This window comes from Dama dama, chromosome 4 (genome assembly GCF_033118175.1).
Source record: "Dama dama isolate Ldn47 chromosome 4, ASM3311817v1, whole genome shotgun sequence".
In the NCBI taxonomy this organism is placed as follows: Eukaryota; Metazoa; Chordata; class Mammalia; order Artiodactyla; family Cervidae; genus Dama; species Dama dama.
This window is the reverse complement of record NC_083684.1, coordinates 32,041,838-32,068,524: the sequence shown is the minus strand read 5'-3', so window position 1 is coordinate 32,068,524 and position 26,687 is coordinate 32,041,838. Positions and strand designations below refer to the sequence as shown.

The 26,687-nt window shown below is 40.5% G+C and overlaps 1 protein-coding gene across 8 annotated transcripts in view; it reads left to right on the top strand.

Annotated features, from left to right (window-relative positions):
* Window positions 1–6,425: 6,425 nt before the first annotated feature.
* CNOT1 (CCR4-NOT transcription complex subunit 1) overlaps window positions 6,426–26,687 on the top strand; it is an 82,390-nt gene continuing 62,128 nt past the window's right edge. For all 8 annotated transcript variants that reach the window (XM_061138638.1, XM_061138636.1, XM_061138633.1 and 5 more), the window contains exon 1: window positions 6,426–6,572. The gene's annotated coding sequence lies outside the window, so the exon portion shown is untranslated. The remainder of the gene's footprint in view (window positions 6,573–26,687) is intronic.

The window sequence follows — 26,687 nt, the reverse complement described above, 5'->3', positions numbered from 1 at the left end:
ACAATATTCAACTTATTGCCCCCTCCCCACTTCAGTTCAGGATATCGTGTAAGTTTATTTCTCTAAGACGACAGTAGAGATGGGTGCTAGGTAAATGATGTTATGTGTAAGCTGGGGGCAGAGGGATTGAGACAGAGCGCAGAGAAGTCTGTAGAACTAAATGAGAACTATCTGCGAAAGCAGGGGCCCAGATGGGCAGAGGATGAAGAGCTCGGACTAATGGTGCAGGTTTCAGCAATTGTTTCAAACATCAGGTCTGTAATCAGGGAGAACAGAAAATAGGGCAGAGTCACACAGACTCTGCCTGGCTCAGGAGAATTTCATCAATAGTCCTAAAGTCCACACATCTGTCTCCAACCCAAGGCAGGTTTCTCAGACCTGCTCCAGCTTGTTTGCAAGCATTCACTCAGTGCTAAACTAACCATAAACTAACCATGAACCAGAGGAGATGCTTCACAGCTTTTCCTTTTCCCTCTTAGATTCTTCCCTGTTCACTCATGAAAAGAAACAGAGGGATAAACAATCTTACCAAAAAAAGTCAAAAGTTTCTACACAGTCTTTGGACTGAATCCCCTGTTAAGGAGAGGATCTAAAAATTCAAATGTAAACTTAACTGGAAAACTCCAAACTCATGGCAGTATTTTCAGAACCTGTGTCACTAATTTATAATACCCCTGTCAGATGATGCATCACATTTTTTGGCTTGGAAATTGTCTGGTCACTACTGGATCACTGAACATGACAGTTGGGAGATCACCTAGGCATGGGGATTTCCAAGTGAAGGCTTAAAGGGCGATAACTGGGAATGTATACCATGAAGTCAGAGAGCTTGGGCTGCAAGGCATGCTTTGCCATTGACTAGGTATGTGATCTTGGGCAAGTGATTCACCTTCCTAAGCCTCAGTTTTATGATCTGTAAAATGGGGTCCCTATTCTACAGGGTCTTGAGGTATGGATGAGATAAAGCATGTAAAATTTTACCTTTAGAGTATAGTACTTGATATATTATTAGTTAATAAGCCTATGTGCACGTAAGAATTCCAGGACCCCACAGTAAGTCCTTGCCTTCCTAGGGGTCCACAGAACACAATCACACCAAGTATCCTCAGGTATTGGGGTCACGCCCAATAACCTCAGAATAATGAAGGGGGAAAAAGAAGTACAGGGAGGGGAAGTGACTTTCCCAAGGTTACACAGAAAGTTAAGGGCATAGCCCGGCTTAGGGACTGGAGTTTTTAAGTCCTCAATGGCCTTCATAGAACGTGCCTCCTTGTTCATCCCCCATCAGGGTAGAGTCACCGAATTCATATCAAACCCTGGGTGCCCAGGGAGCGAGAAGGTTTTGGAGCTAGGCAGTGGTGATGGACTGGAAGGAGATCAGAATTCAGACTTAGGCTGTCAGTGAGTTGCTTTGGATAAGACAGTCAAAACTCCTGTAAGTTGAAGTTACTGACTCTCTGATAAATGGGACTGAAAAACAAGAACATGGAATAAAAAGGTCTAGTATCTCCTCTTTAAGTACCTCCAAACATTTTATAACACAGTTTTCTGCAGACCTCAAAGTCTCAAAGTCCTTTGTCTTCTAGGCATTTTTGCCTCCACCCCAAGCCAATTCAATAAGGCTTTTGTTTCCTAGCACTTAGATGTTCCTCTCTAGGCTATTTTAAAAAACAATTAAAAGAGTTTGTATAGTTCTTCCAGAGTCTGGGATGCACAATTAATTGGGGGGTGAAGGATTGGAAGAAGGCTGAGGAAAGAGGCCAGGTGAGTAATTAACAGCTGGTAAAAATATCCTGTTTCTAAATATGTTTGAACCCCAGAACACATAATTGCTGAGTTACAAGGTGATTCAATTCTTTGTGAAGGTCTCTAGTAAACTACTTTGTCCAGACAAAGTATGACTTCCAAACTATGTCTTTCAATAAAATGAAAAAAGTACACCAGGTGATCTCCACTAACCCTTCCAACTGGAAAACATTCTATGTGTCTCTCTCCTTTCTGGTAAGTATAGAAGCCACCCAGAATTCATGATAACACACAGTTGAAGACCTTTGATCTCCAAGCTATTTATTGTGGGAGTCCTTGCAGGTACTAGACTAAGTCCCCAAAGCAAGTCAAATCCTAGGAGTAGTGTTGGTGTAGCTGGGGCTGTGAGTTTGAGGGTGGGAGGCAGGGGCTGGCAGTGGACAGAAGGGTCTCCCAGAGCAGCCTTAGGGTAAAGACAAGCTGAAGTGGGGAAAGGCAACTTAGCTTTATTTTATTCAACTTACTTTACTTTAGGAGGTTTATGTCTAAGACCAACTACAATTCTAGTTGTAGAATTACAGCATTGATCTTAAGATAGCTGACCTCTACAGGTATCTTTTAAAATATATATATTTTAAATTATACAAATAAAGCGTGAATACATCCTTTTTTCAAAAGTTCAAATAGTATGGTAATAAAACAAAACAAAGGTCAATCTTGTCAAAGCTATGGTTTTTCCAGTAGTCATGTATGGATGTGAGAGTTGGACTATAAAGAAACCTGAGTGCCGAAGAATTGATGCTTTTGAACTGTGGTGTTGGAGAAGACTCTTGAGAGTCCCTTGGACTGCAAGGAGATCCAACCAGTCCATCCTAAAGGAAGTCAGTCCTGAATATTCATTGGAAAGACTGATGTTGAAGCTGAAACTCCAATACTTTGGCCACCTGATGCAGAGAACCGACTCATTGGGAAAGACCCCGATGCTGGGAAAAATTGAAGGTGGGAGGAGAAGGGGACGACAGAGGATGAGATGGTTGGATGGCATCACCGATGTGATGGACATGAGTTTGAGTAGGCTCTGGGAGTTGGTGATGGACAGGGAAGCCTGGCATGCTATAGTCCATAGGGTTGCAAAGAGTCAGACAGGACTGAGTCACTGAACTGACTGACTGAAAACAAAACAAAAAGCAAAAGCTCCCTTTACCCTTCCTCATTCCAATCCCTATCCAGGGATAACCACTGATGTCAGTTGGGGGAAATGACATATCTTTTCAAATCTTTTTATACATTTATTTATAGGTAAATACAAATATAGTTCCTTTCTCCTACACAAATGGTAACATACTGATTATTGCATCCATTTTTGGTTTTGTTTTTCTTATTCTGCACCTAACGATTAACAATAAATCTTTGAATCATTCCATATTAGTACCTACAGACTTATATTTTTAAAAAACTTTGTGGTATTCCATACTCTTATTCATCTTCTTTCCTGTTGTGTCCAACCTTTTCAGTTCAGTTCAGTCACTCAGTCGTGTCCGATTCTTTGCAACCCCATGAACTGCAGCACGCCAGGCTTCCCTGTCCATCACCAACTCCCAGAGTCCACTCAAACCCATGTCCATCGAGTCGGTGATGCCATCCAACCATCTCATCCTCTGTCGTCCCCTTCTCCTCCTGTCCTCAATCTTTCCCAGCATCAGGGTCTTTTCAAATGAGTCAGCTCTACGCATCAGGTGGCAAAAGTATTGGAGTTTCAGCTTCAACATAAGTCCTTCCAATGAACACTCAGGACTGATCTCCTTTAGGATGGACTGGTTGGATCTCCTTGCAGTCCAAGGGACTCTCGAGTCTTCTCCAACACCACAGTTCAAAAACATCAATTCTTCGGTGCTCAGGTTTCTTTATAGTCCAACTCTCACATCCACACAAGACCACTGGAAAAACCATAGCCTTGACTAGATGGACCTTTGTTGACAAAGTAATGTCTCTGCTTTTTAATATGCTGTCTAGGTTGGTCATAACTTTCCTTCCAAGGAGTAAGCGTCTTTTAATTTCATGGCTGCAATCACCATCTGCAGTGATTTTGGAGCCCCCAAAAATAAAGTCTGACACTGTTTCCACTGTTTCCCCATCTATTTGCCATAAAGTGATGGGACTGGATGCCATGATCTTAGTTTTCTGAATGTTGAGCTTTAAGCCAACTTTTTCACTCTCCTCTTTCACTTTCATCAAGAGGCTTTTTAGTTCCTCTTCACTTTCTGCTATAAGGGTGGTGTCATCTGCATATCTGAGGTTATTGATATTTCTCCTGGCAATCTTGATTCCAGCTTGTGCTTCCTCCAGTCCAGTGTTTCTCATAATGTACTCTGCATGTAAGTTAAATAAGCAGGGTGACAATATATAGCCTTGACGTAGTCCTTTTCCTATGTGGAACCAGTCTGTTGTTCCATGTTCAGTTCTAACTGTTGCTTCCTGACCTGCATACAGATTTCTCAAGAGTCAGGTCAGGTGGTCTGGTATTCCCATCTCTTTCAGAATTTTCCACAGTTTACTGTGATCCACACAGTCAAAGGCTTTGGTATAGTCAATAAAGCAGAAATAGATGTTTTTCTGGAACTCTCTTGCTTTTTCGATGATCCAGTGGATGTTGGCAATTTGATCTCTGGTTCCTCTGCCTTTTCTTTTTGGGACCCCATTAACCCCATCAATGAATATCTTTAAATATCCATCTCTGTACAAATTTTCAATATTCACCTGTGGAATAAATTCTTAGATGTTGGATCAATGGATCTATGCATTTTCAGTTTTGATAAATCTGGCTAAAATTCTGCTATCTGAGGTTTCAGCAACTTTATACAGCAACAAGGCATAGGAAGGACTTATATTCTCATCCTTGGTATGTTTCAGGGGTCTTCTATCACTAACATTATAATGTTTTAAATCCAATTCTCCATTGCATGATTTTTCAACATTTATTTGCTCACGTGTCTATCAAGTGCCAGGCACTGTGCTAGGTGCTGGGATACAGCTATGAACAAGACCGAAGCAACCCTTGTGCTTATTGTACATGGGGTCCTTCGGTATCCTACAGGTATTTGAAACCACCACATACTCCGTAAAAGTTTGCTGGAAGAGTTGGCATCCAACCAAGGCAGGTGTCAAAAAGCATTTTTAGGAGGTTAGAGAAATCAGTCAGTCACAAAAAGACAAATTCTGCATGAGTCCACCTGTAAGAGGTATCTAAAGTAGTCAAACTCTTAGAAAACAGAAGGGTGGCTGTCAAGGACTGGAGGAAGGAGATGGGGAGTTGTTCGACTGGTACACAGCTTCAGTTTTGCAAGATGAAAAACTTCTAGAGATCCACTGCACAATATGCATAAATTTTTAACACTACCATGCAACACTGAACAACAACATGCGATACACATAAAAACGTAAATTTTGTTAAGTGTTTTTACCACAACTTTTTTTTTTAAGGTAAGATATGGACTTAGAAACAATACTCCACAGAGTGTGGGACATCTCAGAAGGCCACGGGCCTTACCACAACTTTTTTTAAAAACTATTTTTAGGCACAAAAGATAGTAGGAGAGATGGCTAGGAGACAACTCCGCGTAGCCCCAAGACGCGGATGACAACGATACGTGTTTTCAAAAAGTAAAAGAGCCACCAGTCAACACTTTCTTCTCACTTCTCCCACCCTGAGTTGGATACAGGTGACCACAAAATATTTTTTTTTTTAAATACTTTTTTTAACCACAAAATCTTAAAAAAGATGTTTCTACATTTTTTTCTCCTGAGAGCAAAGGGCATAAGTATTCCTTCTGCTACCGCTAACACGGACTAAGCCACAGAGAATCTGAGTTTCCTATTTCTCTGTAAGGAGTGCCTCCTTCAAGACGCAGAACTAGACGGGAAAGTTCTCCTGACGGGAGCATGAGAGGACCAAACGGGACTACGTTCTCCAGAATGCATTGCTCTTCCTCGGGCGCCGTAAATGAGGGAGGAGCTCGCACTACTTTTGCGACAGGAATGGGCAGAGGGGGAGGACTACACATCCCAGGATGCAAAGCGCCAGAGCTCTAGTTAGAGCCTGGCTTGCTTGTAGCTTTCTCGTAACCGGCGTTCCCCGCCAAAGAGACGCGGGGGAGGAGGGGAATGTTTAAGATTGGGAATCCCCGTGGTCTACTGGACACTTGACACTTCGAAAGAGGAAGGAGAGTACTGGAAGGGTGTTTTCACTCTAACTCAGCGTAGTTCCCGCGCAAGGTGAAGAGGGCTTAAGTGCCCCTTCCTTTATTGTTTCTGAGGCATTGCCAGACCCCCATTGGTCGAGGCCCTCGAGGGCAGGTGGGAAGTCCGTGAAGCCCCAAATCGAAGTTATCTGCTTCTCCCCATTGGCCCTCGCTTCGAGCGCAGGCGCGAGGGCTCCGACTCCGGTTCCCTAGGGACTGGTGAACGGCAATTGGCCAAAGCCCGCGAAGTAGGAGTCTGGATTGGTAGTTGCTAGCAGGAGCCTGGTTTCTTCCTTGACTTCTGCAAGTGATAGTGTGTGATTGGTTTAAATCCGCGGGCACCTGTCGGTGATTGGGCGGGAGCCACAGGCGGGGTGCGATCATTGGCTGGTGCTGGGTCCAACCCTCCTCTGGCGGGCAGCAAATGATGAAATGGGAACGGGGAGGGGAAAGGCCGCGACGTGAGCGCGCGACCTCCGGCGCCATTTTGTAGAGAAACAAGCGGAGTTAAGCGAAGAGGGGGTCTAGGAGAGCCGGAGTCGGGGACCCAGGAGTTTCCTGTGTCCAGCGCCGCCGGAGCCGCTTGAGGTGTGGTGGGCTGGGGTCGGGTGCCGAGGCCGGCAGGCGGTGTCAGCTACGGAACGCGGGTGCCGGTGCGGGAAGGAACGGGGGTGGTCCCGGGGCCATTGGGAGCGTTTCCCGGGGCTCCGAGGTGTGAGGGGCAGTCGGGACGGGGAAGTGGCGAGGCGAGAGAGGGCGGACTCTCTTTCCTCGGCCCGCGGAGTCTTCGGCCTCTGAAGAGAAGAGGGCTTGGTGAAAGCTCTGCGAAACCGAGCGCAGAGCGCGGAATGAGACCCGGGATTGGCCCGCACCTTGCCCGGGCCTGGCGGCTCTGAGGGCGGCGCTGGCGGCACTTGGGGTGGCTGGGCCCTCGCTTCGCGCGGACTGCACCCTTCGCAGACTCCACGAGCTCCTCAACTGCCGGATGGGTGTTTCGGACATCGGCCTCGGAGGCCTAGCTCCGAGCGGGGAGGGGGGGGGGGGGGCGGCGCGAGGTGACCGTGTTCGGAGTAGTTGCCGACTCCGCGTTCCTCTCGGTGGACCTGGAGCTGCCAGTCCCCCTCCCCCGCCCCCAGCACGTTGTCAAACCGCGGGTGTTTCGGGTGTCCGCCGGTGGGAGGGGCGGGCGGGAGCGAGCACTTCCTTATTACTTCTCGCCACAGGTTTTGTTCCACTCGCGCGCCCGGGCGCTCACTCAAGTCTCCAAAGTCGGCCCTCACCCACCTGGCCCAGTGTCTGTTCTGTAGTAGCGGTACTACTCGCCCCGGAGAAGTGCCCTCCTAGTGAGCCGAGCATTTGGGAGGCCTCAGTGAGAGATACTACGGGTCTCGAGGGGGTTACATAAGGCCGAAAGCACAAATGTTCTTTTTCAGTCCCACCGCCTCTGCAGATTTCACCCAACTGGGTTCCACAGATGAGTACCCTTCCTAGGATTAAACTTGAATGCTTGATGTCTGTGGGTTTGGAGATGTGTTTAAAATAAACTTTGAGCAGAAAGCTTTTCCCTTTGAAGTCACTCAAACATCACATATTTTAGGACTTTTAAAAGTATTTTTTTTCTGAAAATATTAACTCTTAGTCTCCCTTCTTATTTCTCTGTAATTCGATTGCCTTGGGGAGTTTAACAGGTAATAACTGAGTGAGTATAGTTGATTACTTTTTGCGGAGAAAATTGAGTGTTTGCCTCGTGACAGTCCGTTTGATAGGAGTAGGGATACACGGATGGAAAAATGATTGGACACATACAAAATCAGGAAGTAGGTCAAACAGATTAAGAACAAACTTGTTTGTGTAGAAGTATTTGGGTTTAGTGTTCTCAGGTTGTCATATCTCTTATTGCAGAGATTGGCAGTGTAGTGTTTTAGCTCTTAATAAGATATATGGTAACAGTTTAAATTATCCTGTTTTAGGACATTCCAAATTGTTACCTTGTCTAAGGAGAAAATGAACTGATGATAACCTAACTAGATAACTAGATGTAGGCATCTAGTTGTGCTTTGAAATGGTCATGCGATAATAAAACTTGTTTGGAGAGTTGGTCACTTTTCAACAAGTGAAGGGTCCCAATTCCTTCCATGTAAACAAGGCAGAGATTTGACCATCAATAACAACGTCTTACCCTTTCTTGCCTAAGATTGTAGTCTTGGCAGTTTTAAGGCACCCTTTTCTGGCATTATTGTGGAACAGAACTGAAATGCTTTCGGTTCCTAACTCAAATGGATCTCTGGCTTAGCCAGAGAGAAATATAGTCTCTTAGAGATTTCTGCTGGGGTTTTAAGTACTGGTCTCTTTAATATTGATCTTGTCAGGCTAAATATTGTAATGTCCTCCTAACTTTGGGTTAAGTCATTAAAAAAAAAAAAACTCGGAGGACAGAAGAGGAAATGCTTATTTCTTGACAACATGCTTAAAGACTAATATCAAATTATCCTTGAATATTGCTTTTTCCAAGTATGTTTTTGGTTAGATCCTGATCTAGTTATGAGAAGTTTCTTTTTAACCAACTTAAGTTTATGAATTTATGAACTTGAATCTTTATTTCATTCTACCGTGTAACAAATCTTTATTACCCAATACTATGGAAGAGAATTTGTCTACAGTAATTTAAATTGGATGCCCAGATATTTCAAGACACTTATTTTTGGTAAGATGTTTATGATTCTTGAATTAATAAAATTAGTACCAGTCATAAAGTTGGTTGTTTCTTTTTTTCCTCTTTTTTTTTTGGTAAGACAACAAAACTGACTTTCAAGTCATTTACAAAATATTGGTCGAAGCATTTCTTAACTGGCCCTCTGTCCAAACTGAACTTCCTGCTGGGAAGTTTCAAAATGGCATCCTACTGAGTTTTATTTTAAGACCTTATATAAAGAAAGATCCTGCAGTTCCTTTCCTATTTGCTCACAATTTTTAAGAAGCATATTTCAAGGCTAAAATGGGCTCAAAACCTTTGCATCTTTTATGTACACAATAGTTAATTTTAAGATACTTTTCATTCATGTATTTGCAAGAATGTAGCAAAGTAAATAAAACAAATTATTTGTTGAAAAACTCATTTGAGAAGTCAGTAGAGGTGTAGACTTAATTTGAAATTCTGTGTTGAGATTTGAAGGAAATGCAGCCTTTGGGAGTGTGGAGTATAGGTTTGAGAAATGCATTTATGGAAAAAAAAATGCATTTCTGCCTCTAGGCTAAATTAGAATGTTGAATGAGATGTTAAAAGTGTCTGCAGTGGAGGTGTAGGTTTTGTTGTTGTGGGTTTTTTGTTTTTGTTTAGTGGTGTTGGACTAATTATATGAAATGTAAAGTGAAAGCATTATTTTGAAAGAGAGCATTTTATTGCTCTTAAGCTTCATATTAAGAGCTCAACACTTCCCCTTTTAGATAATTAGTTTGAAAGTTTGTCACCTTGGATTTAGAGCTCTTATTTTGAAATGCAGCGTTACTGTTAATTTTTTTGTGGACTCAGAATAGCTCCTTCTTTCTAACTGATCTCCAGTATCTTTTGTTTATTGGATTTCTTTATTACATAAATAATACATGAAAATGTTGTAAATGTAAATGATTCCAGGAATGCAGTTAGTTCTTTATATTAATGACCAACTGTCTACCAAGTCATTGGTTTGAATCTAGGCATTGTGTACTCAAGTTTTTCAGTACCTTGACCTATCACTGTGTAAGTATTGATCCCTCTGTACTCATAGCAGCATGTTACTAACTTATGGTATAGTTAAAAGATTGTTACACAGTGGTTCCCAAATGCATTTTTGCCCTTATTACCTGGAGTGTCATCATCTGTATCTACCAAAACATTACCATTCCAATTCATTTTCACATGTACTGTCTATAATCTTTTCCTTGATTTCCCTAAGCAAAAATAATTTCTTCCTTCCTCTTGGCTAGTTTCACTTACCTGTACCATATATTGACTTGTAAGTTTTCTGTCCTACTTTGTAGTAGGTAAGGAGTCTCTCATCCTCCAAACACATACAATTGTCCTGAGTTGTAATTGAATAACGCTTCCGCTTGTTACACTTGGGTAGATTTATAGAACATGGCGTTCTTGGAAAACCATACACCCTGGTTTTTGTTCTTCGAGCGCACAGGCTGTTGCTCTTCGAGCTATACTTATAATTCTGTTGACATCTTTTAGAAAGTTAAACTTTGAAATCGAGTCATACAGAATTAATGGTTTGTTTAGAAAATTGAGGCCCAGGAAATTGAAGTGACTTTCTTAGATTAGTGTTAGACCAGGTTTTCCTATTCTACCCTACTGTTGGTTCTGTCTTGCCATACTACTGAAGTACAAGGAAAACGTTTTGATCATTCATCAAAAAGGTTAGGATAATCTATGATCAACCACTTATTTTTGGAGGACAAGCTACAAGGTTTGAGTTTTTCATCTCTTCGGTGTGAAAAATACAAAACTCAAGTACAAAATATAAAACTCTCTTACAGTTATTGAAAGTGGGCATTACTGAACTTCAGTATAATAAACTTGCATTTCTTTTGAGGCCTTCAAAGGATGAGCTGCTTAAATTTTTTTTTACTTAAGTTTTAAAATGTTCTTCACTGTAAGTTGAATTGTGACAGATATTTGAGTAAGTTTTCTCTTGGTGTAGTTAAGAGTTTTAAGGTATAGCTCCAAGAAGAGTACTCTTATTTTTTAGCAGTCTTAAATATATACGGCATAGCTTTGTAATTTTGCACATGTTACTGGGAAGATGCTTCTGATTTGGTTGATTTCAGATCAAGAACTGATTCTTTTCTGATTTTGGAGTAAGCATGCTTTTTTAGCTCTTTTCACTTTTTCAGTTTTTATAAATAAATTGTTATTTGCTAACACAATTGTTTTTTTTTTTTTTTTTTTGCTAACACAATTGTTTAAAGTATGCTGATGTATGGGTTGAATTATTTTAAAAGTGTGAAGAGACTTTCCTGGTGGTCTGGTGGTTGAGACTTTATGCTTCTATTTCAGGGGGTGCTGGTTCAGTCTCTGGTTGGAAAACTAAGATCCCATGTGCTGCGTGGCCATAAAATAAATAAAATTGTGAAGCTATCCACACAAGGCTATTAAATGTTTTTTAAGTTAGTATTAAGGTTCCATTGCCTTGAGTAAAATTGGCATATTTGAAGTGACATAGTCATGAAGTAAGTCAACTCTTGATTCATTTGTTTTTATCCTTGGCAGAACTTTCATTTCAAACCGATTTATTACCTGTCCACTCTTATGCCCTTGAATATTTCCTTATTCCTTGCCAGGTGAGTTCTAAGAAAAAGTTTTACACTAAACCTTTCTAAGCCTGGAAATATGTAATTTGGGGGTGTCCACAATATGAATTATTCATGCTGGTGCTCTTTGTTCTATAGGTAATGAAGAGATATGTATACCATGTATAAATAGTCACTATTATGGCATGAGTATTTTAGGAATAATTCTCTTCCCTTTTCAAACAGTTATGCTAGAGGTTACAAAAGTTGAGGTTGTCTGTCCAAAGGTAAAATGTAAAAATTCCTTGTAAGTATTTCATTTTGATTTTTGTCTTCTCTAATCAGTAAGCCCTCAAGGACTTTGGCAACCACAAAATGTTGGCATGATAAATTGCTTTAGTATACTAACCTAGTTTTGGGATACGTGTATAGCTTTTTTTTTTTTCTTCAATGTGTATAGCTTTTTAGAGTTCTTCTGTGTTTGGGTTTCAGTCACTAATTCTCTTAATGTGCTGTTATCTACTTTGCTTTCTACACTTGGCTCCCCTGTGGTTTCTTCTCATCATCTAGAGCGATTCTTACTTTTTTTTTTTTTTAAAGAGTGATTCTTATATTTTTAAAACTAAGGTCGTGTCTTCTGTTCAAATTGTTCATTGATTCTCCATTTGTCTTTAGTAAAAGCCAAAGAAAGTCCTTTCATTATTAGCCCTGCCCTGCACCTTCTTGTATATTCCACCTTCCCCCAGCCAACTTATTCTCTCCCTCACTAAGTTTACTTCAGCTACACTTGACCTCCATGCCTTTCTTTTCACACATGCTTCCTCTCTGAGGAAGCCTTTGCATTAACTGACAGTCTCTCTGCCTGGAACATTCTTCTCTCAGATGTGTTTATGGCTAACTAAACCCTTCAACTCTTTAAAATCTGCTTAAATAATTGCTTTCTCCATAAGACTAACTGACCACCCTACTTTAAAATTCGTGACACCCTGCATCCCCTTCCAACTTGGTTTACTTTACTTTGCTATTTTTCCACAGTATGTAGTGTCTTTTAAAATATATTTGATAATTTTTTTATGATTTTTGGTTCTCTCCCACAGTGGGAATGCCATGATGTATGACTGTCCCCTGATGTAGCTCAAATACCTGACACACAAACTGTTTCTTGGATAAGTTTTGGTAGCCACTTCACATCCGCTATATACTATTTCCTACCACTTGGTGGATATGAGTTGTGCTTGACTGTATGTTAACTTTGTGGAAAGCCAAACTTGAGGTGTTCACATTCTAGGGCCCACCCTGCAGAAAGTTGATGCAAAAGCTGTTTTTGAACAAGGGCACTATTGATGTTTGGGCAGAATAGTTTATTGGTGCTGTTCTCCTTCTTTGCAGAATGTCTGTTGCATCTCTACTTCACACTGAATTCCAGTGACTCACTCACATTTCAAAATGCTTTTGGAGGCAATATTGCCTCCTAGTTTATTCCAGTGAATACTCTTTTGGGGTTCAGATTTGTTGTCAGGGTTATTTTGCTTACTTTCTATTCATATATTGTTGGGATAAGTCACAAGTATACTTAAAATTATTTTAATTTCACACTGGCATATGTGAAACACTGCATATGGAAAAGGAATACCATATTTTACTGATTCTAAAAGATTTTTAACATTTTAACACTTTTGGAATTGAGATGTATTATGTCAAAAGAAATACTGCCAAATAAACTTTGTAAGTGATAACATAAAATAGTGAGTTATCACAATTGAAGACAAACAAACCTGGAATGAGATTATGGAAAATTATCTCCACCTTTGATGGGTGATGAAGGTGGAAGAAATGCAAATTTTTAATACATTTTGTTTCCTGATAAGTCTAGTCAAATTGTATTTTAGAAACCTAGAAACGGAATACTGGTTTTGGACTTAGCAGGGTTATGGAAAAAGTTTTGATGCCCTCAAAGCTAGTTGTTTGGTTGGGAGTGGAGGCAAAGAAGAGATAGGAAGCAAACCCAAGGTATGTCCTCAGGAACTGATGAAAAGGATAATACACATGAAACAATAGTGAACAGTGTGATTAAATTTTAACAGTATGCAGCATGCGTACTGAAGGGAAGGGGAGATGGGTCAGCACTTAGATCTGTAGACCAACTGATGTGTTTGGAAGGTTTTGGAGGGGCTGGGGCTTGGGCCTGGCCCTGGTCTATTACCTTATGGTTTTATCCTCTTTATGGAGGAGTCTTGGCCTGTCTCCTGGTGACCACTAACGTCCCTCTCTTGGAGGTCATTAGTGATCTCCTAGTAATTCTGATAATTTACAATAATTTCTTTTTTATACTGCCAAATATATGTCATAAAATCTCTTCCCTGTGGTTGTCATAGACTATTATTGATGTGTTAGTTACCAGTTGCTGCACGATGAGTTTAGAAATAGCTCAACTCCCAAGTTTATCTATTTTTTAAAAATCATTTTGGCTTTTTATTCAGAGGCACAGCCTGGCTAGATGCTTCTGACAAAGTGTTCTCACAAAGTTGCAGTGCAGGTATCCATAGGCCATAATCATCTCATGTCTGAAAGAGAGTAAGAAGGGTCTGAAGGGTACAAGCTTACTCATGTAGCTGTTGTCAGATCTCAGATCCTTGCTGGCTGTTGTTTAGGAGATATCAGTTCCTTGCCATATTGCCCTCTCCACAGGGTTACTCATACCAGGACAGCTTGCTGCTTTCTCTCAGAGCACAGGTTTAGAGAGGTAAACAAAGCTGAAGTCAGTCTTCATGTAACTTCATCTTGGAAGTGACTTTCTAGTCTCTTATTTTGAAGCCACACTTAAGGTCCAGCTGACACTTAAGGGAGCAGATCACTTAAAGATGTAAATATTAGGCAGAAAATATTGGGGTTGTTTTAGAGGCTGCCTGCCATAGTGGACAGATTCTTCCTGGGAGCTCTCTTAGGGATGTTATCTGTTGCTAGGTTTTAGTTACTACCATTAAGTAGAGAACTTTCCTTGGTTTCTGATATTAATAACTCTCAAGTTTCTTCCACCTCTCTGTCCACTCTTCCCTTTTTGAGTTCCCCTCTTTTTTTTCCTTAATGAAGTATAGTTGAGTTATAGTGTTAATTAGTTCAGGTGTACAACAGTGATTCAGTATTTTTACAGGTTATATTCTATGTAAAGTTATAACATTGGCAATATTTCCTGTGCTGTACAGTATATCTGCATAATAGCTTGTACCTCTTAATCCCCTGCCCCATCTTGCCCCTTCTCCCATCCCTCTCCCCATTTAACTGCTAGTTTGTTCTGTCTGTGAATCTGTTTCTGTTTTCTTATAGTCATTTTTTTTTCCCCCCAGATTGCACAAGTGGTAACATACAGCATTTGTCTTTGATTTCACTAAGCATAATACCCTCTAGGTCCATCCACATTGTTGCAAATGGCAGTATTTCATTTTTTTAAATGGCTGAGTAATAGTCCATTATATATGTGTGTGTGTCCATATATATGTAAATGCTTACATCTTCTTTATCTGTTCCTCTGTTGATGGACACTTAGGTTCTTTCAATATCGTGGCTATTATAAATAATGCTGCAAAAAAAAAAAAATAATGCTGCAGTGTGCGTTGGGGTATATGTTTCTTTTCAAATTAGAGTTCTAGTTTTCATTTGATACATACCTGGGAGTGAAATTGCTGGATCATGTGTAGTTCTTTTTTTAACCTTTCCATAAGTGCTGAGCTTCCTTAGGACTCTCCGTAGGCCTGTTTTATGCTCATTTCTGTAATTCTCCCATGCTATCATCTATATGTTGATGATTCTGAGATCTGTTATTTGCATCCCACACTTGATGTGCTCCTGGCTGTAACTCCAGCTGTCCAGTGGATTTCATGTGTATGCCTCACTCCAGATATTCCTCATTATCTTTCTTGCCCTTCACACTTTCTTCCTCAGTTGTTTCATGTCAGGAGTAAGTGGAACTCAGGTGCTTAGTCTAGAAAGGTGAATATTTGATTCCTTCTCTTTCTTCACTTCTTTCCTTTTTCTCCAGTTAGAGTCCTTGTAGTTCCCTCTTGAATGCATTCACTTCTTTTTCTCACTGATAGCCTTAATTTCTGACTTCTCAGTTTTTCACATTGTCAAAAATAACTTTTAATTTCACCCATTCATGTCTGTTAGTAGGCAGAGCAAGCTAACATTGTAACTAACAACCCCAAGATATTAGTGGCTTAGCAGGGTAGACATTTGTAACTTTAATTGAGAGTGTTCATTTAGGTTGCCTTCTGTATAGTAGTAATTGAAGAACCCAGGCTCCTTCCATCTTGTGATGCCACCTTCCTCTAGGTGCTGGGAGTTCTATTCATTCACCTGGCAGTTGATAAAAGAACTAACTAGAGGAGCATGCGTATGAGGTTTTATGGACTGGCTCTGGAAGTGGCTGATACCATTTTTGGCCTACATTTCATTGGGTAGAGCTTAGTCTGTTTGCCACACCTGTGCAGGCGCCTGAACAATAAGTCTAGGTATTGAGCCAGGAAGAGAAAACAGATTTGGTGAGCATTTAACCAGACTCCCACTTCCTTCTTCCCTAAAACATATCTAAGCCAATCCAAATAGCTTCCAGAATTGTCTTTATGATAAAATGTAAAATTCTGAAATGGATTCTGCACATTCTAGAGAAGAGACCCACAAATTGAGTCCACTTACCTTCAGAAGGCACTTCTCGGCTAGTAACAGAATGAATGTGTTGGGAGGTGGGTGTCCGGTAATTCAGTAGAAGGACTTACAAGACTTGGCATATGACTCTACTCAGGGCTGTGATTTATTACAGCAAAAGGATACAAAGCAAAATCAGGAAAGCAAACATGCTGAAGAGTCCACCTGCCAATGCAGGATGTGCAGATTTGATCCCTGGATCACGAATATCCCCTGGAGAAGGAAATGGCAACCCATTCCAGTATTCTTGCCTGGGAAATCCCGTGGACAGAGGAGCCTGCTGGGGTACAGTCCTTGGGGTTGGAAAAGAGTTGGACTCAACTTAGTGATTAAACAACAGCCAGAGAAAACTCGGGCTTGTTCTCCCGTGCCTGAGCCTCTCCCAGTGGGAGTCACACAGGACTCACTTCATTCCTCCAGCACTTGTGACAACACATGTGTATGAAATGTCGCCTGGCAGGGAAGCTCATACTCAGTGCCTCGGTTGGTCATGAAGGCACCTTCTGCCTACCACATAGGAAAATTCTAGGTTCCCAGAGGGAAAACAGCTGTTCAGCATAAGCCACATTTTTGGGTACAGCTTAGGCACAATGAGCCTCATTCTGGGAGTGGGAATTCTCTCAAAATCCAAGTACTGACAACGGCCAAGAGCCAACCTGGCAAGTCTTCCTAAGGAGAAGCAGTCTCAGGCCTTCTCTGTTAAATTAACTCTTTTCTGCACAGGGAATGAGGTTCAGACCTCTGTAGATTGGGATTTTTGTATAGAGAATCTTGGAATATGCAAAAACTTTTATTGACCTTAAATTTTGTTTTTGAAAGTTACTTTATCAGTGGGAAAAAAAGTTAATTCCCATCTTAGCTTCTTTCATCTAACTTTTCATGTATGGTTACTGTTTGTATTCTTCTAGATAGTCTGCATATAAGGACATATACACACATGTAGCTTGCTTTTATCCCCTAATAGATATTTCCAGTCTTTCTAAGTAACTCTTTTTTTAGTGTTACATAATATTCCTTTTTTTGATTTGCTTAACCAGTGCCCTTTTGGTGGATACCCAGGCAGTTCTCAGTAAGTTTTTTAAAGAGTTGGTCATTTCCTGGATGAAAAAGGAATCAATTAAAAGACAAAGTGCAGGGATAGTGGGCTTAGGGGCCTAAACGTCTCTCTTTTTTTAATATGATATATTATTTATCTGAAATTCAAGTTTAGTTATCTATCCTACTTTTGTTCTTTTTGGCCTCACTGTGCAGCATATGCTGAAGCTCTTATTATTCATCACTTTCTGTAAGATTGGTAATACTTGTATCAGGAAATGGCATTAAAACAATTAGATTCTTTAAAATACTTATTTGGAAGTTATAATACAAGTTGTGTTTTGTAAATCCTGTATCTCCTGCCCTATTATTACCGTATTCTCATGATGCTTCTACTTAGTATCTGCAAGTTCAGCTATTTCTCTATGAAGTTGGGATAATATCTTCCTCAACAAGTTACCAGGTTTAAATAAACTGACATAGTTGACCCTGAACAATGTGAGAGTTGGGACACCAACCCCATTGCAGTAAAAAACTCATGGGCAGCTTTACAGTTGGCTCTTTTTATCTGTAGGTTTAACCAGCTTTGGGTGTGGTACTGTAGTATGTATGTATTGAACAAAAATCCACATATAAGAGGACCCTCTCAATTCAAACCCTTGTTTAAGGGTCAGCTGTAGGTAAAATGCTTAGAATAATTCTGATATTAAAGTATTTGTTGTGATTATGCTTCTATAAGTTATCCTATTATGTACACAGTAATTATAACTAGAATTTTAATAAGTGAGCCAACATTTTGGATGAATGACTTGGAGCTGTACACAGTAAACCTAGAATTCCTGCCTACTGGAGAAATATTAAATCAGGATATATATTTTAAGTTAGGGCGGGTTTGATCCCTGGATCGGGAAGCTCCCCTACAGAAGGAAATGGCAACTCCAGTATTCTTGCCGGGAAAATCCATTGCACAGAAGAGCCTGGCAGGCTACAGTGCATGGGATCGAAAAGAGTTGGACTCAACTTAGCAACTGAACGAGAACAATAAGGGTTTACTTGGTCATGAAGTGAGCTCTCTTAAGGAAACCAAAGTGAAAAGTGGGACATCTGGGAAAATTAGTATTGGTTGCTTCTGGATGCTAGAGTAGATACTTACCCTGATTTATATGGGCCATAGGACTCTACAGCTTTGTCCAGGATGGTAGCATCACCCACATATGGCTGTGTGCAGCACAGGGGAACTTAGTTTCCCAACCAGGGATCGAACGTGAGCCCCCTGCATTTGAAGTGTAGAATTTTAACGGGTGGACTGCCAGGGAAGTCCCTAATTTTGTACTAAGATGAGTTAAAATTAAGTAAAATTTTAGAAAATCAGCCTTTTTGTCCCTAGTCACATTTCAGTAGCCGCATGTTCGTAGCTGCCATATTGAACTGTGCGTTGGAGAACATTTTCATAATTGAAGGAAAGGAATGAGAAAAGAAGGCTCAACTCAGCCTCTTTTAGTCAGAATGCTACTTTTAAAGACTTAGCTAAGATAACAGACTTGTAGACACAGTCAGGGAAGGAGAGGGAGGGACAATTCAAAGAGTAACATTGAAACAAACCTTTGTTGTTCAGTGCTATCTGATTGTTTGCCACCCCATGGACTGCTGCTTTCCAGGCCTCCCTGTCCATCATCTGGAGCCTGCTCAAACTCATGTCCATTGAGTTGGTGATGCCATCCAACCATCTTGTCCTCTGTCGTCCCCTTCTCCTCCTGCCTTCAGTCTTTCTCAGCATCAGGGTCTTTTCTAATGAGTTAGCTACCATATGTAAATAGCCAGTGGGAATTTGCCGAATGATGCTTACTGGTGTTCTGTGACAACCTGGAGGGGTGGGATGGGAGTTCAAGAGGGAGAGGACATATATGTATCTATGACTGATTAATGTTGATTTATGGCAGAAACTAACACAATATTGTAAAGCAGTTATCCTCCGATTAAAAAAAGCCTATCACAGGCAGAGCCTAAAAAAAAAGTAAGAGAAGAATTTTCAAGGTCAGACTTTGATATTAATAGAGTATACCTAAGAATTCTGTGTGTTTTTAATAGTGGAAATTGGGGGTTCAATAAACCTGATAGCCTTGGGCCTCGTCTATTTGGCTTTTTTGCGGGCGGCTTCTCGAAGTACCATGATGGCTACTCCATTTCTTCTGAGGGATTCGTGCCCACAGTAGTAGATATAATGGTCATCTGAGTTAAAGTCACCCATTCCAGTCCATTTTAGTTCGCTGATTCCTAGAATGTCGGTATTCACTCTTGTCATCTTTTGTTTGACCACTTCCAATTTGCCTTGATTCATGGACCTAACATTCCAGGTCCCTATGCAATATTGCTCTTTACAGTATCGGACCTTGCTTCTATCACCAGTCACATCCACAACTGGATATTGTTTTTGCTTTGACTCCATCCCTTCATTCTTTCTGGAGTTACTTCTCCACTGATCTCCAGTAGCATATTGGGCACCTACCGACCTGGGGAGTTCCTCTTTCAGTATCCTATCATTTTGCCTTTTCATGCTGTTCGTGGGGTTCTCAAGGCAAGAATACTGAAGTGGTTTGCCATTCCCTTCTCCAGTGGACCACGTTCTGTCAGACCTCTCCACCATGACCCGACCGTCTTGGGTGGCCCCACACAGCATGGCTTAGTTTCATTGAGTTAGACAAGACTGTGGTCCTGTGATCAGATTGGCTAGTTTTCTGCGATTATGGTTTTAGTGTGTCTGCCCTCTGATGCCTTCTCGCAACACCTACCATCTTACTTGGGTTTCTCTTACCTTGGAAGTGGGGTATCTCTTCATGGCTGCTCCAGCAAGGCACAGCAGCTTCTCCTTACTTTGGATGAGGGGTATCTCCTCACAGCCGCCCCTCCTTACCTTGAATGTGGAGTAGCTCCTCTCGGCCCTCTTGCAGCCGCACAGCCACTGCTCCTTGGACGGGGGGTTGCTCCCCTCGGCCGCCACTCCTGACCTCGGGCGACCAACCTAGATAGCATATTAAAAAGCAGAGATATTACTTTGCCAACAAAAGCCCGTCTAGTTAAGGCTATGGTTTTTCCAGTGGTCATATATGGATGTGAGAGTTGGACTGTGAAGAAAGCTGAGCGCCGAAAAATTGATGCTCTTGAACTGTGGTGTTGGAGAAGACTCTTGAGAGTCCCTTGGACTCCAAGGAGATCCAACCAGTCCATCCTAAAGGAGATCAGCCCTGGGTGTTCATTGGAAGGACTGATGCTGAAGCTGAAGCTCATACTTTGACCACCTCATGCGAAGATTTGACTCGTTGGAAAAGACCCTGATAATGGGAAGGATTGGGGGCAGGAGGAGAAGGGGGCGACAGAGGATGAGATGGGGCTGGATGGCATTACCGACTCGGTGGACATGAGTTTGAGTAAACTCCGGGAGTTGGTGATGGACAGGAAGGCCTTGTGTGCTGCGATTCATGGGGTCGCAAAGAGTCGGACACGACTGAGCGACTTAACTGAACTCAAAGTACCTATTGATACCATATTTAAACCTAGTGCAAGCAAGTTAGATGATACTATGAAGGTTGCTGGCCTCTGCTGTGAATAACCAAGTTATCTTTACAGAGATGTCTCTGGTGTAGCCAAAAAAGGAATCAGTGGGAGGGACTTTCCTTATGTTAAAACAACAGACTGTGTCAAGTTATACTTTTCTTAAACTAATCCCAGAGCTATTTGTAAAATCTGTGGTTTTGTATGCAGTATTCTGTTCTCTTTCCCCAAAGATTTTGACTCTTGGTGTAAGATGATGCTTAGGAGTCATCACTTTTGGCCATGCCATGCAGCTTGCACGATCTTAGTTCCCTGATGAGGGACTGAACCTGGGCCCGCAGCAGTGAAATCTTGGAGTCCTAACCACTGGACTGCCCGGGAATTCCCAGGAATTTTTAAAAAAGAATTTTATTTATTTTTGGCTGTGCTGGGTCTACTTTGATGTGCAGGCTACTCTCTAGTTGTGGTGTGCAGTCTTCTCATTGTGGTGGCTTCTCTCGTGTGGAGCGTAGGCTCTGGGGTGTGTGGGCTTCTGTTGTGGCACGTGGGCTCAGTGTTGCAGCTCCCGGGCTCTAGAGCACAGGCTCAATAGCTGTGGCAGATGGGCTGACTTGTTTCTCGACATGGGGGATCTTTCTGAATCAGGGATTGAACCCATGTCTCCTGCATTGGCAGGCAGATTCTTTACCACTGAGCCACCAGGGAAGCCCCAGGAATCAACATTTTAAATACCGCTTTTTTCCCCCCTCCCACTCCTTACATACAATTGCCTTGTTGCAAGCGTTGCAGTAAATTCTGTATTCTGTTAAGCCCCTTGAGATCAGTGTTTATTTTTGTGTTTTCTGTAGCGTCTAAAGTATGCACATGGTATATGGGTAGGCTCAACAGTGAATTAATAGGAAGACCATCTCTAGAAGATGATTCTTATGGTATAGTATAATGGAGTAAACTGCAAAAGAATCATTTGACATTTTGTATAATCCTGATAAAATAAGGAATAATAATAGTGAAACTTTCCAATTAAAAATATTTTGAAAGTTTAATGAACTTGATCTTGTTTCTCTAGTAAGATTTATGTTGGTTTTATGCTTGAAAGAGCTACACATACTTTAATAATCTCCAAATTACTGACAGTCATCATCAGCAAGAAGTTTCATTTGCATAAATATGTGATACATTCAGAGCATTTTTTTCAAGACATTCAAAAATTTTAAGTTAAAGTGCTTAAAGATAAAGGCTTGTCCTTTTTATTTAGTACTGACTTTTAGAAAAATGTGAATGTATTTTGAGCCCAACATTAAAAACAATGATGTAAACGTAAAGATGTAGCTTTAATTTGAGAATTTGTGTGCATAGCAGCATTGCAGCTGTCTTGGATGCCATCTGAACAGAGAAGACAAGAGATTTAAGGGTTTCAGTTGCTCCTGCCAGGAGCCAACGACTCAGCTTCACCATATCACCACTGAGACCAGTCGGTCACAGCTTGGTCTGCCTGTCTGCCCTTCTTGGCGTATGGTATGTAAACCTCTCCAGCAGCTCCACTGAAAAGATTGACAGTCGCTTACTTTTCAGTTAGCTGTTAAAGCTGATGTTGAGGTGAAAGAGCATCATCTACTGTGCTTGTGATGGGCACCTTCTGTTGTTCCCATGAGTGCTTAGGAGATCCTTATCTCTGCTATACCTTCTACCCCTTAAAGATAAACCCTTTTGGGAAAGCTTTGGTGTAGCTGAGAGGTGGTGCAGTGGTAAAGAATCCACTTGCAAGTACAGATGGGGGTTCCATCCCTGGGTTGGGAAGATCCCCTGGAGGAAGAAATGGCAACCCACTCCAGTATTCTTGCCTGGAAAATTCCATGGTCAGAGGAACCTGGTGGGCTACAGTCCATGTAGTCCGCAAGGAGTCGAACACAGCTGAGCTACTGGAGAGAGAGAGTGAGCGTACAGGCTCAATAGTTGTGGCAAATGGACTTAATTGTTCCTTGACAGGTGGGATCTCCCAGAATTAGGGATTGAACCCATGTCTCGTGCATCATTGGCAGGCAAATTCTTTACCACTGAGCCACCAGGGAAGCCCTAGTAATTCAGGAATTTTGAATACTGCAGATACACACACACACAGTATAGCTGAGGCCTAATTTTACAAATGGGGAGGGGGAAGCATATATGTTCAGTCACTTATTCAAGGTCATTTATCCTTTTGTTACATGTAGTTACTGGTCTTAATGACTTTAAATTTTGAATTTTTAAAAATGCTTAAACTTAGCTTAAATTTTTTACTTTGTAAAAATTACCATATACTAGTAAAAATTTAAATACAATGAGTGCAAAGTCAGTTTTTGGAAATCTCATCATGTGCTAATAATTCCTACTTTTAATTATGAAGGTAATCCCCAGTTTTGTTAAGAAAAATTCTTGGAAATGGCAACCCACTGCAGTATTCTTGCCTGGAGAATCCCATGGATGGAGGAGCCTGGTGGGCTGCAGTCCACAGGATCGCAAAGAGTTGGACACGACTGAGCGACTTAACTAACTTTTCACATGTACAGAAAAAAGAACAGTACAGTGAACAACCCTGTAACATCTTCCTAGATTCAGGTTAACATTCTGCCATGTTTATTTTCTCTACATTTCTATATTTTTACTGAAGTATTTGATCACAAATGTTTCAGCATTTATCTGCTACAAATTAAGACTTTTTGGCACATGTTTGTGTGCATGCTCAGTTGTGTCCGACTCTTAACGACCCCATGGACCGCATAGCCTGCCAGACTACTCTGTCCATGGGATTTTCTGGGTAAGAAGACTGGAGTGGGTTGCCATTTCCTTCTCTGAGATTTTCCTGACCCAAGAATCAAACCCGAATTTCCTGCATTGCAGGCAAATGCTTTATCGCTGAGCCACTTGGGAAGCCCTATGCTCTTGGTGATTCTTGCCTGAATCAGTTTTTATACTGGGCAGAGGGGTATTACAAAATGGTAACTTAATCTTTTATACTTTTAAAATTTGTTAGCACCTTTCTGTACGAGGTACATCTTATCCTTCCTCTTTAAGTGTAATCATGGATTCAGGAATTCTCATTCCCTGTGTTACAGTCATAGGTAATTTTTTTTTTTTTTACCCTATGATTTATTGGAAGGAACTTTTACGCATAGTAGCTTACTGCAATTACAGGTTAGATAACATATTTTCATTTAATCTTCTAATTATGTCAGAATGCTTAACTGATTTTATTTTCATCTGCACACATGAAGGACTTAGAATTCATAAATTTGTGGCTGCCAAAAGTAGATTTGATCACCAGTGTGGATTCAGAAATGTGTGTTCCATGTTCTGTTCCCTTAAGCATTTCAGTGATGTGGCATTTGGGGTAAATTATAGAAGCATTGTTCATAAGTCCCTTCTGGTGCTCAAATAGACCTAGCATTAGAAACAGTCCTTTTAATTGGCTCTTGTGTCTTTCTGACATTATCCACCTGAAACTTCTGAGTGTTTCCCATTTTTGTCACAGGATGATCCAAACTCACCTTGCGTCTTCCTTGTTTAAAAATCCTGGAATTAGTCATATCTCCAAGGAATCTTGATTCTTCTTAGTATTTAGAAACCCAAGATCCAGAATTTAGATGAGCTCATTGCTTCTGGGGTATCATTGTTTCTAGGGCTTTTTAGAAATTGAGACAGAATTGATACATAACATTTTAAGTTTAAGGTGTATAACATTACTGGTTTGTTACATTTATAATGTAATATGATTGCCTTTGTAATGTTAGCTAATACATCTGTCAACATCATATAATTATTTCTTCTTATGGTGAGAACAATTACTATCTTAATAAATTTAATGTTTATTATACAGTTTTGTTGTCCATAATCACTGTACTGTGTATTAGATCCCTTGGACTTATTTGCTAGTTGCAAATATGTACCTTTTAAACATACATTCCCTCACCCCCTGGTAACCACCATTCCACTATGTTTTTTCAAGTTTGGTTTTTTAACATTTTAACTTATTTTTTATTGAGTTATACTCAACATAATCATTTCAGGCATACATCAAAATGATTTGAAATTTGCAAGTATTTAAAAATGATCACAAATCTAAATGTTTATTATTACATATAGTTGTTAAATCTGTTTTTTCCTTTTTTCCTGACTTTTCAGATTTATTCTATTAATCACTATAGTCAGCATGTTGTATATTATATCCCCAGGACTTAAACTTTGTAACTGGAAGCTTGTACCTTTTGACCACCTTCACATACTTACTGCATACACCTCTGGCAACCATCAGTCAGTTATCAGTTCTCTGTATAAGTTTGATGGTAGTTTTTGGTTTTTTTTTTAAAGATTCCACATAGAAGGGAAGTCATAGTCTTTGACTTATCTCATTTAGCATAATGTTCTCAGACCCAACCACATTGTGACAAATGGCAGGATATTTTTCCCCCTCATGGCTAAAGAGAATTCCATTGTATACAGAGTTGACCCTTGAATGATTATGGAATTAGGGGCATGAATTCCCACCTATAACTTTGTAGTTGGTTCAGTATGTGCAGTTTGGCATCCAGCCACAGATCATATAGTGCCATAGTACATACTTAGTGTAAAAACCTTTGTGAAACCTTTGTTTGGTGGACCCACTCAGTTCAAGCCTGTGTCTTTCAAGGATCCACTGTATGTACTACATCTTCATGTTTGTCTGTTGACAAGAAACTTGGTTATTTCCATATTGACTATTGTGAATAAATGCTGCAGTAAACACAGGATACAAATATCTCTTTAAATAACCTGTTTTCATTACTTTTGGATGTATATGCAAGTGGGATTGTTGGATTGTATGGTCGTTTTATTTTTAATATCTTGAGGAACCTCTACACTGTTCTCCATAGTGGCTGAACAAGTTTATACTTCCACCAGCAGTATACAGGGCTTCTCTTTTCTCCACATCCTTGCTAACCCTTCTTGTCTTCCTGTTGATAGCCATCCTTACAGATGTGAGGTGATGCCCTGGTTTTGATTTGCATTTCCCCCAAGGATTAGCGATGCTTCGCACTCTGACTGTTGGCTGGCTGTTTTGGTGTCGTCTTTGTCCCACTTAGCTCCTCTGCTTGTTTTAAAATCAGATTTGGCACTTAACCTGGTGGTCCAGTGGCTGAGACTCAGCTCCCAGTGCAGGGGTGGAAGTTCAGCCTGGGAAACTAGATTTCAGATGCTGCAACAAATAACTCCCACAGCCTAAATATTTTTTTTAAGTCATATTTGTTTTTCTTACTGAATTTTATGAGTTCTTTATAAACTTTGGATATTAACCTCTTGATACATGGTTTGCAGATATTTTCTCCATTCTATAGGTTGTCTTTTCATTTTATTTTTTTTTTGTTATACAGAAGCTTTTGACTTTGTTGTGGCCTGATTTTGTTCTTTTTTATGATTGCCTTGGCTATTCAGGATCCTTTGGGTTACATACAAATTTTAGAATTTTTTTTTTTTCTCCTATGAAAAGGCCATTGGAATTTTGATACTGTGTTGAATTTATTGATGGCTTTGGGTTGCATGGACATTTTAACAGTATTAAGTAACACTTTCCTTCCTGTGTTTATTACTATTGTTTTTCTGATGCTTGCTTTCAACAAAGTCTTGTAGTTTGCATTGTACAATCTAATATATTTTATTAGACTCGGGGAAATTTTTATTTATTTGGCTGCACTAGGTCTTAGTGGTATGTGGGTCTTAGTTAAGACCTAGTGGCAGTAGGTTTTAGTTTGCAGCCTGTGGGACTTAGTTTCCTGACCAAGGGTTGAACCTTGGGCCCCCTTTGCTGGGAGAATGGAGTCTTCAACCACTAGGCCACCATAGAAGTCCCAGAAACTTTTCAAATGAGTTCCTGTTGATACTTACATTTCAAATAAAATATTTCAGGTTTTTTAAGCTTTTATCTTTTTAAAAAATTTATTTTTTAATTGAAGGATAATTGCTTTATAGAATTTTGGTGTTTTCTGTCAAACCAAACTTTGATCTTTACTACATTGATCTGTACTCATTCTGGATTCCTATTCATTTATTTGCTGTATCCAGTAATACATAAATGTAGCTTAAAATTGCAATAAAGTATTACTGCTAACTGTAAACCTGTTGAGTCAGATTTCTTTG